The 14,068-nt window shown below is 46.2% G+C and overlaps 1 protein-coding gene across 6 annotated transcripts in view; it reads left to right on the top strand.

The window, feature by feature from the left end:
- The first annotated feature begins 1,938 nt into the window (after nt 1-1,938).
- ZMYM2 (zinc finger MYM-type containing 2) overlaps nt 1,939-14,068 on the top strand; it is a 96,978-nt gene continuing 84,848 nt past the window's right edge. For 4 of the 6 annotated variants that reach the window (XM_054064642.1, XM_054064635.1, XM_054064651.1 and 1 more), the window contains exon 1: nt 2,005-2,060. The gene's annotated coding sequence lies outside the window, so the exon portion shown is untranslated. Of the gene's footprint in view, nt 2,061-14,068 lie in introns of all 6 variants that reach the window. The other 2 variants (XM_054064664.1, XM_054064670.1) reach the window with 1 other exon arrangement.

Below are 14,068 nucleotides of genomic sequence, written 5' to 3' on the forward strand. Positions count from 1 at the left end.
CAACACAGACTAATGGTGTTGGAGAAGCTTTTGGCTGGAGTTGTTGACTGAAGCCTGTATCTCCAGGTAGGACCATTAGCAAGGAATTAGATCTACTGTTGGACAATAGAAGATACAAAATCTTCACGTGGGAAAGACCAGAAGCCATCACCCAAACCCATCAAGGGTGGAGCGAGCCTTTCAGTGACTTCAGCGCTGCCTGACAGCAAGGTTCCTGGGGCTGATCCCACGGGATGCTCGGAGCTCTGGGCTGGCAATGGCACTCGTGGCTCTCTGCACATGCAAGAGGCTCTCCGCAGAGGACACTGCCCAGTTGGCATGGATAGATGTGGGATAGAGGAGGCAGGGCTCTTTCTCTCTCCCTCTTCTGAGCAGAGCAGCATGAGCAAACGGGGCAGCAGGGAGGCCAGCACTCCAGCCTGGAGGCTGAGATCTCCACGGCTCTTTTTTCCTTGGCTGTTTCTGTTGCAGCTGTTGTACCATCAGCTCACCTCTTTCTTTCAGGCATAAGCAACAACGGACCATCCCTGAGACAACTCTCTCTCCACACACCAAGTTGCCCTTCCAGACTTCACCTGATGGCTAGGGTGAAAGAGAAACACCAATTCCCATCATCAACATAGAGTTAACGGTGTTGGAGAAGCTTTTGGCTGGAGTTCACTGAAGCCTATATCTCTGTGTGGGACCATTAGAAAGGAATTAGATCTACTGTTGGACAATATAAGACACAACATTTTCATGTATGGGAAAGACCACAAACCATTACTCAAACCCATCAAAGGTGGTGGAGGATGGAGCAAGTCTTGACAGCAAAGCTCCCGGGGTTTATCCCGCGGGATGCTCGGAGCTGGAAATGGCGCTAGTGGCTCCTTGCACATGCAAGAGGCTCTCTGCAGGGGACACTGCCCAGTTGGCATGGATGGATGAGGGCTGGAGGAGGCAGGACTGGCTCTCTCTCCTTCTTCTGAGCAGAGCAGCACGAGCGAATGGGTTAGAGCGTGGCCAGCGCTCCAGCCCGGAGGCTGCGCTCGCCGTGTCCTCGAAGGAGCGGCCGTTGAGTTGCCATGCCGGAGGGAAGGAGAAGTGCGCATCCTCCATCTTGGCGGAGGGCGGGTGCAGAGCTCGTCTCCGTCTCCCCGCGGCGCTGCCCGCACCTCTGGCTGCCGCCGGGGCCGCCCCGAGCCTCTCCCGAGCCGTGGGGACCGGGTGCCGCCGCCTCGCCCGGGCGCCCCTGCTGCGCCTTGGTCCCAATCTCCCCGCAGCAGCTTCCGACAAAATGGAGGACGCCACCACTGCTACCACCATCACCAACCACCACCATCACCACCACCAGCAGCTCCTCCAAGAGCCCTGGCGGCCGCTGGGGGCAAAAATCGCCCCGCGGTGCTCGGCGAGCAGGCGCCCTCCTTGGGAGGATGCACTCCCAGCCTTCCCCCTATGGAAACGCTTCCATTATCCCCCATGGAAATGGCCCCAGGTTCAAAGCTAGGGGAGATGGGAGAGCAGGGTGGGACCTCTCGGAGGAGCCTGGAGCCCTGTGGCTCGGCGACAAGGGAAGAGGAGGGCGAGGTGACCCCACGTTGGGGATGCGCGACCTCCCCGTGCCAGCCGCTAAACTTCTCCAAGTTGCTGCTCTCCAAGAGCGGCTTGGGATGCTCCAGCCTTCGAACGCCGGGAAAGCAGCCCCGGGGTGGGCAACGATCCGGGTTCTTAAAAAAAAAAAAAAAAAAACCCAAAAAAAAAAAACCCTGATGGATCAAAAGTGGGAAGAACCCCGAGCGTGGCCAGGAGGAAGATTGGCAGCTCCTAGGGTCAACCGGGTGCGGGCGGCGCTGATGGACGGGCGAGCCGCCCACTCGGCTCTCCCAGCGCCAGCGCCCGCCCCCCGGGGGAGCCAATCGCGGCGAGGGGAGGCGGATCTCCCCCGAGCTCGTTTGGCCCGGTTCCTCCTCCCCCTTTTCGCTCAAGCTCGCTGCGCTTCGCCCGGGACTGGAGCGAGTTAGAGTTGGAGGCGTCGGAGCGGAGCCGCGTGCGCCCCCGCGGGGGTCCCCGAGCGCCGGGTAAGGGGAAAACGGGGGCCGCGGGGCAAGAACAGCCCCGGGGGGGCGGGCGCTTGGCGGCGTCCAAACTGCCCCCCAGGGCGGGGATGGTCGAGCAGCCGCCGTGCCTCCAAGCTACCCGCGTTAGAGAAGTGCCCCACGGTGGCTTCGTTGTCCTCGCTGCCCCCTCTCGCCGCGCCGGGGGCAGCCCCGCTCGGAGCCATCCTCGCCTGCACCGGGGGGAAAGGGAGGGCGCTGGGGGGCAGCTCGGAGGGGGGGGCAGGGGCATTTGGGGGAAGGGCTGGGTCTGCTTTAGCGCCTCCTATTTTAACTCCCTCCCTCCTTCCTTTCCTCGGGCTGTTGTTCTGCCCCTGGTGCCTCCCTACCCCCGCCCAAGCGCTTTTCCCCCCCCTCCCCGTTCTCCGGCGGGTGCCTCTCCCTCCCTCCCTCCCTTTTCCCTGCCCGGTTCTGCCGCCGTCGCAGCTCCCGTCTCGTATTGTTTGGCTGGGTCCCTCTAATGGCGGAGAGGAGGCGGCAGTGCTGCCGCCCGACTGCAGGGGGGCAGAAAACCCCGACACCGGGGGGTAATTGCCGCGGGGAGGGAGGGCGAGGAGACGGCGGGGAGCTCGGGCGCCGTCGCTGAGGTCCTTACGAATCCCCCCCACGCCTCTAGGTAGCGTTTTTAGGGCTGCTTTAAGCAAGTTAGCAAGGAATATTGGCTCCCACCCGCCTCTGGGTGCAGCCGCTTCGCTCCCGTTCTCCCCCGGGGCTCCTTGTCTTCCTCCTCCTCGGTGGGGAAGACCCCCCCGGGGGAGGGCAATTCCCATCTGTTTGTTGGTTTCTTTATTTATCTAAAAGGTTGGGATGAAAGGGGAGAGGTTGGGTGATGCAGGCGGTCCCTGCCCCGGTGAAGGGGACGCTGCTCGGGGGGCGCTTGCCTGCTCCAACCCCGCGGCTTTAAGCTCCAGCCCAGTTTTGGTGCAGCCTTGGCAGAGACCAACGAGGAGAAGGGAGCTCCATTGTGAGCGCTATTTATGTATCGATTCCTGCCTTCACCGGACCTGCTTATGGAGGGCTTGACCCACCCCCAGTATTCTCCGGGGGCAGGGGTAGAAGGAGGAGCCTCCAGGCTTGGGTGGGGAGATGCTTGGGGTCCAGCAGCTGCTGCTGCCCTGGGGTTGAAGCCCCAGCGATGGCTGGAAGGCGGCTCCTCCTCGGGGTGGGCGCTGCTGCTGCTGCAGACATCGCTCCTGCAATACCAACTCCTGCAAGCAGACGACGGGCTGCTGCTGCTGGAGGGAGGGGGAGGGCATCTTTCGGGTGCCCTCTAGAGTTCTAGAGCGTGTATTGACATCACCTCTGGCCATCTTGAAATCTTCTCCTTTCTTTCTCCAGTCTCGTGTCCTGCGTATCTTGAAACTGAGAGGAGGAAGGAGAGATTTAAATAACCCAGCAGTTTGCGGAGTGTAACTCCAGTGTGTTTCCTTTGTGCGTTCAGACTGGTTCTTTATGCCAAACTGATTTTGCTTGAGTGGTTTCGTTGGGTGCCGTTGCCAGTTTGGGCACCTTGCTGGGGCTTCTGAATCTTCTGCTTCTTCCCCCCTTCCCCAGAAGGGTGTCTGTCACTAGAGAAACCCACAGCTTTTTAGAATCATAGAATACTTTGGGTTGGAAGGGACCTTGAATGCTCACTAGATGATCTTTTTGGTATTTTACCCGTATGGGGTTTTCAAGGCAGATTATAATCTGTTTTGATGTTGGATGGGCTAAGATGAGGCACATTCCCAGTGCCTGTCTATAGGATTTGGGGTGTAAACTGACTCTGGTTGGTGCCCCCTTTTAATCATGGGGTGGGGTTTGCCCACATACCGTGTTCTGAAATGGCAAAGCAGTGCTGCAGAGGAGGGAGTGAGGTGGGCTGTGCACATGGGGAGAGGAGGTTGGGGCGCTCTGGAGCTGAGATGGCACCCCGAAATCCCAGGCAGGGCCAGTGGGCAATGTGGGGCTGGAGATGGAACAAAAAGGCAGCAACTTCCTTGTGCTGTGAGCCCTTCACTTGGCTACCAGAGGTTTCCTGGTGTTGTCTTCGCCACCACTTATATCTTGAAATGTTTTTTTATTTCCTCTTTTATTTTTTTCCCTTCTCCCTTGCAACTCGACATCATAGATCATAGAATCATAGAATGGTTTGGATTGGAAGGGACCTTAAAGATCATCCAGTTCCAACACCTTCCACTGGATCAGGTTGCTCAAAGCCTCATCCAGCCTGGCATTAAACTCCTTCAAGGATGTGGCATCCCTGACTCCTCTGGGCAGCCTGTTCCAGTGCCTCACCACTCTCATATGAAAATATTTCTTCCTAATATTTAATCTAAATGTGCCCTCTTTCAGCTTAAAGACAGTACCCCTCATCTTATCCCTACACTTCCTGATAAAGAGCCCCTCCACAGCTTTCCTCTAGGTCCCCTTTAAGTAATGGAAAGCTGCTGTAAGGTCTTCCTGGACCCTTCTCTTCCCCAGGCTGAACAACTCCAACTTTCTTAGATTTCCCAGATGTGCATAGCTTGCAACTTTCTTTGTCAGATTTTGGTGGCTTAGACGTACAAAAAATATGGTTCTTGACAGAACCTCACTGCTTAGGAGGAAATCATCAGATTTGGATTTGTTCTGAGCTTCTAAAATTACCATCTTCATGAAAGACACTAAGATTTTGTGTAGCCTGTTATCATTAATAAACTGCTCTGTTCTAAACTTTGACTTATTAGTGTAGGTTTCAATTTTTAACTGTAATTTTTTTAACTCTTACCATGTCTTGGATGAAAGGCTATAATCTAATTTTACTTCTGATTCATTATACATTATAGTCTAACAGCTGTTCTGCTCTTTCTGATGCTGCTTCATGTTAAAAAAGTTACTTCTAAGAGTGATCAAGGCAAATAATGCTTTGGAAGGAGGGAGGCTGTTGTGTTGGAGTGAAAAAGGGTGTTGTGTACTGGAGCTGGTTTGAAAAAATTATTGCAGCTTTGTGTGGCTGCCTATGAAAAGATGAGAATACTGCCAAGAACAGCTGTATGGCTAAGATTCAGTAAACCTCAGTAAGCAGTTGCCAGCTGGTTTGTGAATTACACTAATGTCTTGCACAAAAGAATCTTAGTAGATGGCACATTGTCCTCATCCAACTGTGGTGGTGGAGGTGGTACAGCCTTTTCTCTAGCACCTGACTGGAGGTAAAAAGAGTACCCTATGGCACGTGAAAAGTCATGCTGTTGTGGGAGAGAATGTATTTGGTGCTTACTGTTGCAAAGTCAGCTCCAGGAACCAAATTCCTCAGCTGCAGTTTGTCAAATAATGGTGATGATGGGACATTGTGAGGTAGTTAAATTAAATAACTTGTTTTAGTAAAAAAATGTCTTAATTAGGGTATATAATAAATTTGCTTTATATTATTATTATTGATCTCCTTTGACTTCAAATATACGATTGCATTCTACTGTTGCTTCCCTTGGAATAATATGCTAAGAGGGATTTGCATCAGCAAGAATATACAAATGCCAGTGAAAAAGTGAAAGCAAGTTTTCTTTGTCTTCTACAGACCTTGTTCAAGTATATAGAGGGATATGGGCCCAACACTGGTACAACCTCATTCAGGTTTTTCTCATCTTTCTTTCCATTTTTTCATCCAGCAGCATCATGAACAGTCTTGCATTGTTGCAGTACTTTTCATTATGGTTTCAAGGACTGAATAGAGAATTACTGAAGTTCTGTGATCTTGCGTCAAAGTTTGCAACCAACTGATGCTCTGCAACAAAAGCAGAAGGAGTTACATGAAGAATTTGCATCAAGTATTGTTCCTCGTGGAAAATACACTGTTCGTGAAGAACTATTTCTTTTTTTTTCTGCAAGACATGTACATCGTGAGTAGTGGTGAACTCAGCCTAGCTGTGGAAAGGGATTGAAATTTGAAGTTCACAAGAGTTCAAGCTAGCAAGCTGTCATTTCTGAGAAGTTTGGGGTATTACTTGCCTCAAGAAGCTCTTAAAGCCTTTTATGACACAGGAGTTTTGTTGTTCTCTGCTGAAACTGTTAGTTAACAGCTTAAAACACTTTTTAACTTTAACTTCATTTGAGTGGTTTAATCTTACTAGGTGCATGCTCCAGGAAGATAACTGGGTTTCTGAGATATTAGAGTTCAGAGGAGACTTAGTTTCTCTTCCATACTTGTAGCCTACCCCACATGCTGCTGGCAAATATGGCGAAGAACAGATGGTAACTTGGTATATGAATGATGTGTTCAATTTAGATGCTAGTATTGAAACTCATTGGTTTGGACCTAGATTTGTAAGTTTGTCAGATAGTGTTTTGCATGAGACTTCTGGAATGCAATTACGTAGCATGTCTTCTTCAGTTAACATTTTGACAATATTGATTTTGTGTCATACTTTTCCAGCTGCACAACAGCTTCCAGCTCTTGCTGTTTGGCACCCATGCAGCGTGCATTGGTGTAGATGCAGTTTAGATGGTCCAGCTGCCTTTTTTGGGGGAGAAGCCTGCATTCCTATATTACTGTTCTCAGGTGCTTTTGTGGTTTCTAATGCATCAACAAACCTTGTGTCTATGCTGCTGTATGGAGCGTCTCCATCCTTAACCTCACCAAAATGGCTATGGAGCATTCATTGCTGCTCTGTTTGGCGTGGGTGAAAATGAGCCAGCAGTGTGCCCAGGTAGCCAAGAAGGCCCATAGCATCCTGTCTTGTATCAGAAACACTGTGGCCAGCAGGACTAGGGAAGTGATTGTCCCCTTGTACTTGGCACTGGTGAGGCTCAAATACTGTGTTCAGTTTTGAGCCCCTCACTAAAAGAAAGACATTGAGGGGCCAGAGTGTGTCCAGATAAGGGGAATGAAGCTGGTGAAGGGGCTGGAGCACAAGTCCTTTGAGGAGTGGCGGAGGAAATTCGGGCTGTTTAGCCTGGAGGAGACTGAGGGGAGACCTTAAAACTCTGTACAGACACCGGAAAAGAGGTAGTAGCAAGGCAGATGTTGGTCTTTTTCCCCAAGTAATAAATGATAGGATGAGAGGAAATGGCCTCAGATTGCACCAAGAGAAGTTTAGAGTGGGAATTAGGAAATGTGCCCTCACCAAAAGGAGCTGAGCTAGAACAGGCTCCCCCGGGAAGTGTTTGAGTCCCCGTCCTTGGAGGTATTTGAAATGTGGGTCGATGTGGCACTTAAGAACATGGTTTATTGGTGGACTTGGCAGTGTTAGGTTTATGGTTGGATTCAAGGTCTTTTTCAACCTAATTAATTCTATGATTTCAGCACCACTCATTATACTTTTGCAATTTAAAGCTTCTGTCTTCTTTGAGCTTCTAGAAATTATCAATTTTAAGACAAAAATCTTATTTCTTCTGTGAAACTAGAGTTGAATGGAATTCACACACACACAGAATTTAAATTATGTCTGTATAGATGAGAACATCAACAGTTGCAATAGATGAGATCAGCAGCTGTCCTTAATAGACAGGTTAGATCATAACTGTTTACTGAGGAATTCTCAAGCCTTCATCTGAAATATTTCATGGATTGGACATGTCAATGATGAAACATGTTTTCTTAGTCTATTTTGCTATCAGAACAAAATTATTTCAAACTGTGGTTATAATACAGATGACAAATTCAGGTTTTACTTGTCCAACATAAATAAAATTAACAGTTTATTCAGTTCTGTGGTCAACTGAGACTCTCCAGTGATGTGATTGCCACCAATGTCTTTTTCAAGCTGCTCTGTGTTTGAAGAGTATTTACTTACGCCTTGTAGGTTTGTCCTCATGCTTAAGTATTTCATCTTTCTCTGTGTTACCCAAGGTTTTTCGAGTTGCTTCACCATAACTTCCTTTTCTGTCTCTTCCATCATCAGCCACTCAATAATAATGTGATGGGGTGGCAGGGATTCTTCACCGAGGCAGGGATTCAGAAGCAAGTGTTCAGTGTAGTGAACGGAGTAGCTGCGGTAATGGTTTAAAATGCATTTGGGCATTACCAGCCCTCTCCCCAGCTGAGTGTCAGTAGCACAAGAGGATTGTGGTGGGCTTTTTGTTTGTTGAAGTTTGGCTGAGGTGAGACTGCTTAACCATGCATTGCAGTTGTGTGGAAAGAATAGCTTTAGGTCTCTAGAATACTTACCACTTAATATATTACTGCTTTACCTAAAGTAAATTAATTAGGCACTCTGTACTTAACCGTACATGAAGGTTAATAAAGTTTTTTCCTTACCTCCTGCAAGGCGATCGGAATGCTTCAGTTTGTGTCACTATAACCTCTAAAAGTTGTAATACCCAAGTTTGTGTACCTAGTGCTATACACAAGTCTACGAAGGCATATTGATCAGTTTAATAATTACTGACACATGCTAATCTGGATGTTATCTTAATTCCACCTTTTCCTCTGTTCAATAGGTTGTGCAAAGTAGTGATGTACACTTGATCACGCACTCTGTTTACTGACAGTACAACAACTGCTTAGATACTTGCACCATAGCTCACTGATCTAACTCTTGAGGGGCTTGCAAAAAAAAAAAAAAGCAGATCATTAGGAGAAGGCAGTGGCATTATGGCAGAGTTTGTATTGGTTTCTACATGCAGTTTCCTTGATTATTTTGTTGCATGGCATTGCAAGAAGATGGTAAAATTTGGCATAACCCATAGAATCACTGTGTGCGCAGTTTTCTAATTTAGGCCTATTATGGCTCATAGTCACTCTTACAAACATGGACCTGTATGTTTTCCTCCTGAAGACTTTTGTTGGGAGCACATTGGCATCTTGTGTTCCTTTAGACTCTTCTGTGCTGTATAACCGTACTGAACCTTAAATGAAAGCCCACACATGATGCAACTACCCTTTTTTTTTTTTTTCCCCCTCCCTTCTCCTTGAAAGGTTAACCTTGGGGAAAACCTTCTTTCTGGAGTTACTGTTCTTTAGATCCCTGGAAGACCTCTCCACTTTGGCATTTACTCTGGTACTACATCACATTTCTCTAGAAGTTATTTTGTTCATGTCATTCATAAACTCAGCTATCACCTCTGTGTGGATGACCTTCAAGTCTCTCTTCTGGACTTGCTGCTTTCTATACCAGCTAAATCTCAGTGTGTGCTTTTGACTTCTCTTTGTGCATGTCTGACCTTTAGCTCAGGCTACTATCGCAAAGGCAATCCTTCCTCCCCAGTAGGAAAACTCTGTGCTTGCTGTCTGTCACTTGTGGACAGCATTGACATGAGGTCTTTGCTTTAAGCCCGTAATCTAGCCCTTGTTTTAGACACAGCATGTGCTCGTCTTCTATGGACTGCAGATTTCTTCCACGTGATAAGCTGTCTCTTAATTGTTAATAAACAATTAAGTTTCATTATTTAGTTGTGTTAATAAACCACATGATTTAATCTCATACCCTGTCTTTGATCTCTGTGTCTTGTGGTAACAGTTTTTCTTTCGGTTGTGGTTAAAATGATCCTACTTTGTTGATACGGATCCAGAATCCTGAAAAAGCATGCTTTCCTCGTCTGCTTTGTCTGTCTGGACTTATGGCAGCTTATATTTTAAGGCTGTAAAAGTAACAGGTTGTCTGCCTTTAAATTAAAGTTAGTGTGTAGCCAAGAAATATATTATGTATCTGGTTTTGTGTTATTAATGAGTTTTTAAGTGCTGTTTAGAAGGTGATCAGGCATGGGCCACTAAAACACTTTTTCATTATCTTGTGGTGGCTCCTCATGCTCGAAGAAGTTCCCTGTGTGCACCCTTTAAGGCGGTTGCAACCTGGTAATGCAAAAGAAGCCAGCTTTGGGAAACAAAGCCTACTAAAAACAAACCCAAACCACCACCTTTCCTGTCGCCCTGGGACTCCAACACACCATCATTAGAACAAGAACTAATTCTAACCATTGTTTATGGTGGTGCTGTTTCCGTGTATTCTCTTTTTTGTCTCTCTCCATCTGTTTTCCCTTATAATTAGGTTGTTTGCTCTTTGAACAGTCTGATTCTGTGCTTGTAGAGTCACTAGTATAATGTGGTCTGTAACTTTGACTCCTGGAAGTCTGTGATAAGAGTTGCAATATATGGGTGTGGTATCAGTGTCTTTTTTGTTGTTGTTGTCTTCTTTTTTTTTCTTTCTTTCTAAATGGGGAAGAACATTTAGTGAGTCGGAAGAGCACTGCGTGCTGGAGGAGCACCAGCACCCGTGGGTTGGTGGCGCAGAGCTGAGGCTGATAACTGGTTGTCTGTCACAGTGGTGGGCAACCAGCCACGGGAACAAGCAGACTGGTCCATAAACTCTTCCCTTGAGCTGAGACAGTTGCATGCCCTCAGGATTCAGGTGGCTGTTGAGAAGGGAATGCATCGCATAGCTGATGGTGAAAGAGCGTGGGTTTGCAGTATTGCTCTGATTGGACGAGCATTCAATTCCTATAACAACCTTGAACTGTGACTAGACTAGACTTGATCTCTGCTCCCAATAACAAGCCATAGAATGACAGGAAACGGCCTCAAGTTTTGCCCGGGGAGGTTTAGATTGTTCATTAGGAAATATTTCTTCATGGAAAGGGTTGTCAAGCGCTGGAAGAAGCTGCCCAGGGAAGTGGTTGAATCACCATCCCTGGAGGGATTTAAGATGTATAGATGGGGTGCTTAGGGACATGGTCTAGTGGTGGACTTGGCAGTGTTTGGTTTATGATGGACTTGATGATCTTAAAGATCTTTTCCCACCTAAACGATTCTGCAGTTCTGTTATACGTGAAATAATTTCATCGTTTTGTTTGAGGAGGGATTTATGATTAATATACCAACCTATATGTGTTTAAGAATTTTTACTAAGCTGTTAAGAATTCAGCAAATGTCTTTTGAATTAATAGCTAATATATCTGTGTGCTTGTTTATTTAGTTTTGCTTGTGGTGGTGGTGGCGGCAGCGTCAATAGTGTTATTTTTGAAAAACATTAATTCAGAAGGTGGAGTTTTGTTCTAGTAGATGGTGTCTCATTAAAGAAGCCAAGTAGTATCTAGAAAGGCCAGGTAAGAAGTTCTCTGTAATATTTAAAATAATTGCAATTTAGTAGTGACAGAAAATGAAAAGTACCACAAGAGTTGTTTGTTTGATGGCAGACACAAATGTTGGCTGTATCTTGGAATTGTTGCCATTATCACTGCGTTTGGCCATCAGTGTGGATACTGCTATCCAGAGAATTAACAAATACAGGTGCTGACGTGATCTGACTGATATTGCGTATAGTACGGCAAGTATGATGTGAACTACATCCAGCATTTTTTAATAATTAAAAGGAATTGGAGACTTTGGAGAAGACCTACAGGAGCCATTTAAGAAGGACTGGGAAACATGCTTTCTATTAACAGACTTCAGAAACTTGGTCTTTTCTTCAATTAGGGTGTGACTTAATCCTGGTCTAGGAGAGACTGTGCCAAATAACATTAGATAATAGGGTGCTCACCTCTCCCACAGTTAAAGGCTTAATTTCTGAGTGCTGATTTTTGCCTAAGCAATACAAATTCAGACAGGGAACAGTCTTTCAGCAGGTAGGATAACTAGGAATTGGGTTAACTAAGAGTTGGAATACCTTATTGAGGCATTGCTTTCTTCTTTTTAGGCAAAAGTTTAAAGAGAATTTGAAAAGCTCCCCACTAACAAAACTAAATATTTTTTTTTTTTTTTTAAAGCAGGGAATACAGTTTATGTTCTGCAAGTCTTTATTCCAGTTGCAGATTTGGAATCAAAAGGCAAAATATTGACTTAGAACAAATGCTGTGTAGTGTGTTCTTCATGGCGTTAAGTTCTAATAAGCATACGTGATTGGTTGCATGGCTGTTTAAACCAGCGTAACTTAGGGTTCTCATTGTCTTCTCGTCTCTTTACCAATGCTGGCATTTTCTGTTTCTTTTTTTGGGAGTCAGTTTAGCTCCATGAATCATCACAGTGAATTTTTTGGGGGGAGGGAGGCTGTGTGGGTGTTAGGTGGTTGCTCGTTTTTTTTGTATTTCAGCTTTCTACCGTGTTAGGCTCCCGTGGCAGACTGGCTGTTAGGACCCATAAACAGCTAGGGGCAAAGGGAACAAAATGTTGTGCGGGAGAAAGTGGGAGAGAGGAGCCGGAATTCAAAACCACTGTGGTCCTGTCCTAGACTGAATGTGTTTTTTTGTTATAGAATTGCAGCCTTAGCAAAAAAAATATGCATCTTGTTTAAAAATAAAGTTATCTTTTACTTTTTAAAACTAGTTTGATAAACTGGAGTCTTGATTGCATCGTGTAACTTGCAGGCAGACAGCGGGGTGCAGCTGTGAAAAGCTATCATACTTGCCTTGCTGACTGGACCAGTTCTTGTCTTGGATTCCATTTCCCGTCAACCTTACCTCAGCAGAAAACTTGAACTGTTTTGTGGTTGTTTTGTCATTTCTTCCCCTTCCCTTGTTATTTTTTTTTCCTTTCTCATTTTGTTTACAATGTTAAGATTTTCTTTCCTTTGTTGTTCAGTAGCTTCACTGGCTGTTGACTTGGTCATAGTCTACACGGGTTTCGCTGCTATATGCACAGTATTTATGTATTCTCTTACATAAAATTGTTTTTGCTTGTTCTGAATTACTGGATGCATTGAATGCTAACCACTGCAGGTAAATTATCTTGAATAAGCTTGTCCATAATGGGCCAAAAATAGTAGGTTGTTAGCTGATAATTGAGTATTACTCAGGGATGAAAAATCCAGTTGGGACTACTAGCTGGAGAATAGGAGGCTGAGGGGAGATCTTGCCACTGCCTACGACTACTTGAAAGGAGGTTGTAGAGAGGTGGGTGCTAGCCGCTTCTCCCATGTGACAGGTGAAAGGAGAAGGGGGAATGGCTTCAAGCTGCACCAGGCGAGGTTCAGGTTGGACATTAGGAAAAAAAATTTCACCAGAAGGGTCATCAGGCACTGGCAGAGGCTGCCCAGGGAGGTGATTGAGTGACCATCCCTGGAGGTATTTAAAAGATGCGTAGATAAGATTCTTAAGGATATGGTTTAGTGGCAGATAGGTATGGTTGAACTCGATCTCAATGTCTTTTCCAACCTGGTGATTCTATGATTCTATTTATCATTAAAGGCAAAAAAAATGCTCTGTCTACAAGGTTCATGTTCGTTTACAAACAATGCATGACAGCTTTTCCTCTTTTTAAGCACATTTAAAAGGAGAGGATTTTAAAAGCGTTAAGAATCATGCACTTGGGCACCAAGACAGTGGGTTATGTCCCATAACCCATGCATGAGAACTTGTTTCATGGGCTGTATATGTACAACTATAGACTGCTTGCTGGTTTAAAAATTAAACTCTAACCAAACAAGAGGAAGCAGTAATGAAGAATATCATAAAAATTCCTTGTTGATGATTAGTAAAGAATATTTGTTTCCAAAATCATAGAATCATTGAATCATTTGATTGGAAAAGATGTTTGAGATCATAGATTACAGCTGTACCTGTCTACTACTAAACCAGGTCCCTGAGCACTTTTTATCCCTGTCTTTTAAGTACTCCAGGGTTGGTGACTGAACCACCTCCCTGGGCAGCCTCTGCCAGTGCCTGAGAACCCTTTCAGTGAAGAAATTTTTCATCGTGTCTAATCTGAACCTCCACTAGCACAACTTCATTTCCTCTCGTCCTGTCGCCTGCCACCAACAGAGACCAACATGCCCCTCACTACAACTTCCTTTCAAGTAGTTGTAGAGGGCAATAAGGTCTCCCCTCAGCCTCCTTTTCTCTAGGCTGAACAACCCCAATTCCCTCAGCTGCCTCTCATAAGACTCATTCTCCAGCCTTTTCACCAGCTTTGTTGCCCTTCTCTGGACGTGCTCCAACACCTCAATGTCTGTCTTATAGTGAGGGACACAAAATGTTTGCGAGTAGTACAGACTGGACACTGATAGGCTAGCAAGCAGCTTCAGGTAGTCCTGGTGGACAGCAAGTTGAACATGGATAATGCGCTCTTCCAGGGATGAAGGCAGACA

This window comes from Cuculus canorus, chromosome 1 (genome assembly GCF_017976375.1).
Source record: "Cuculus canorus isolate bCucCan1 chromosome 1, bCucCan1.pri, whole genome shotgun sequence".
Taxonomy (NCBI): domain Eukaryota; kingdom Metazoa; phylum Chordata; class Aves; order Cuculiformes; family Cuculidae; genus Cuculus; species Cuculus canorus.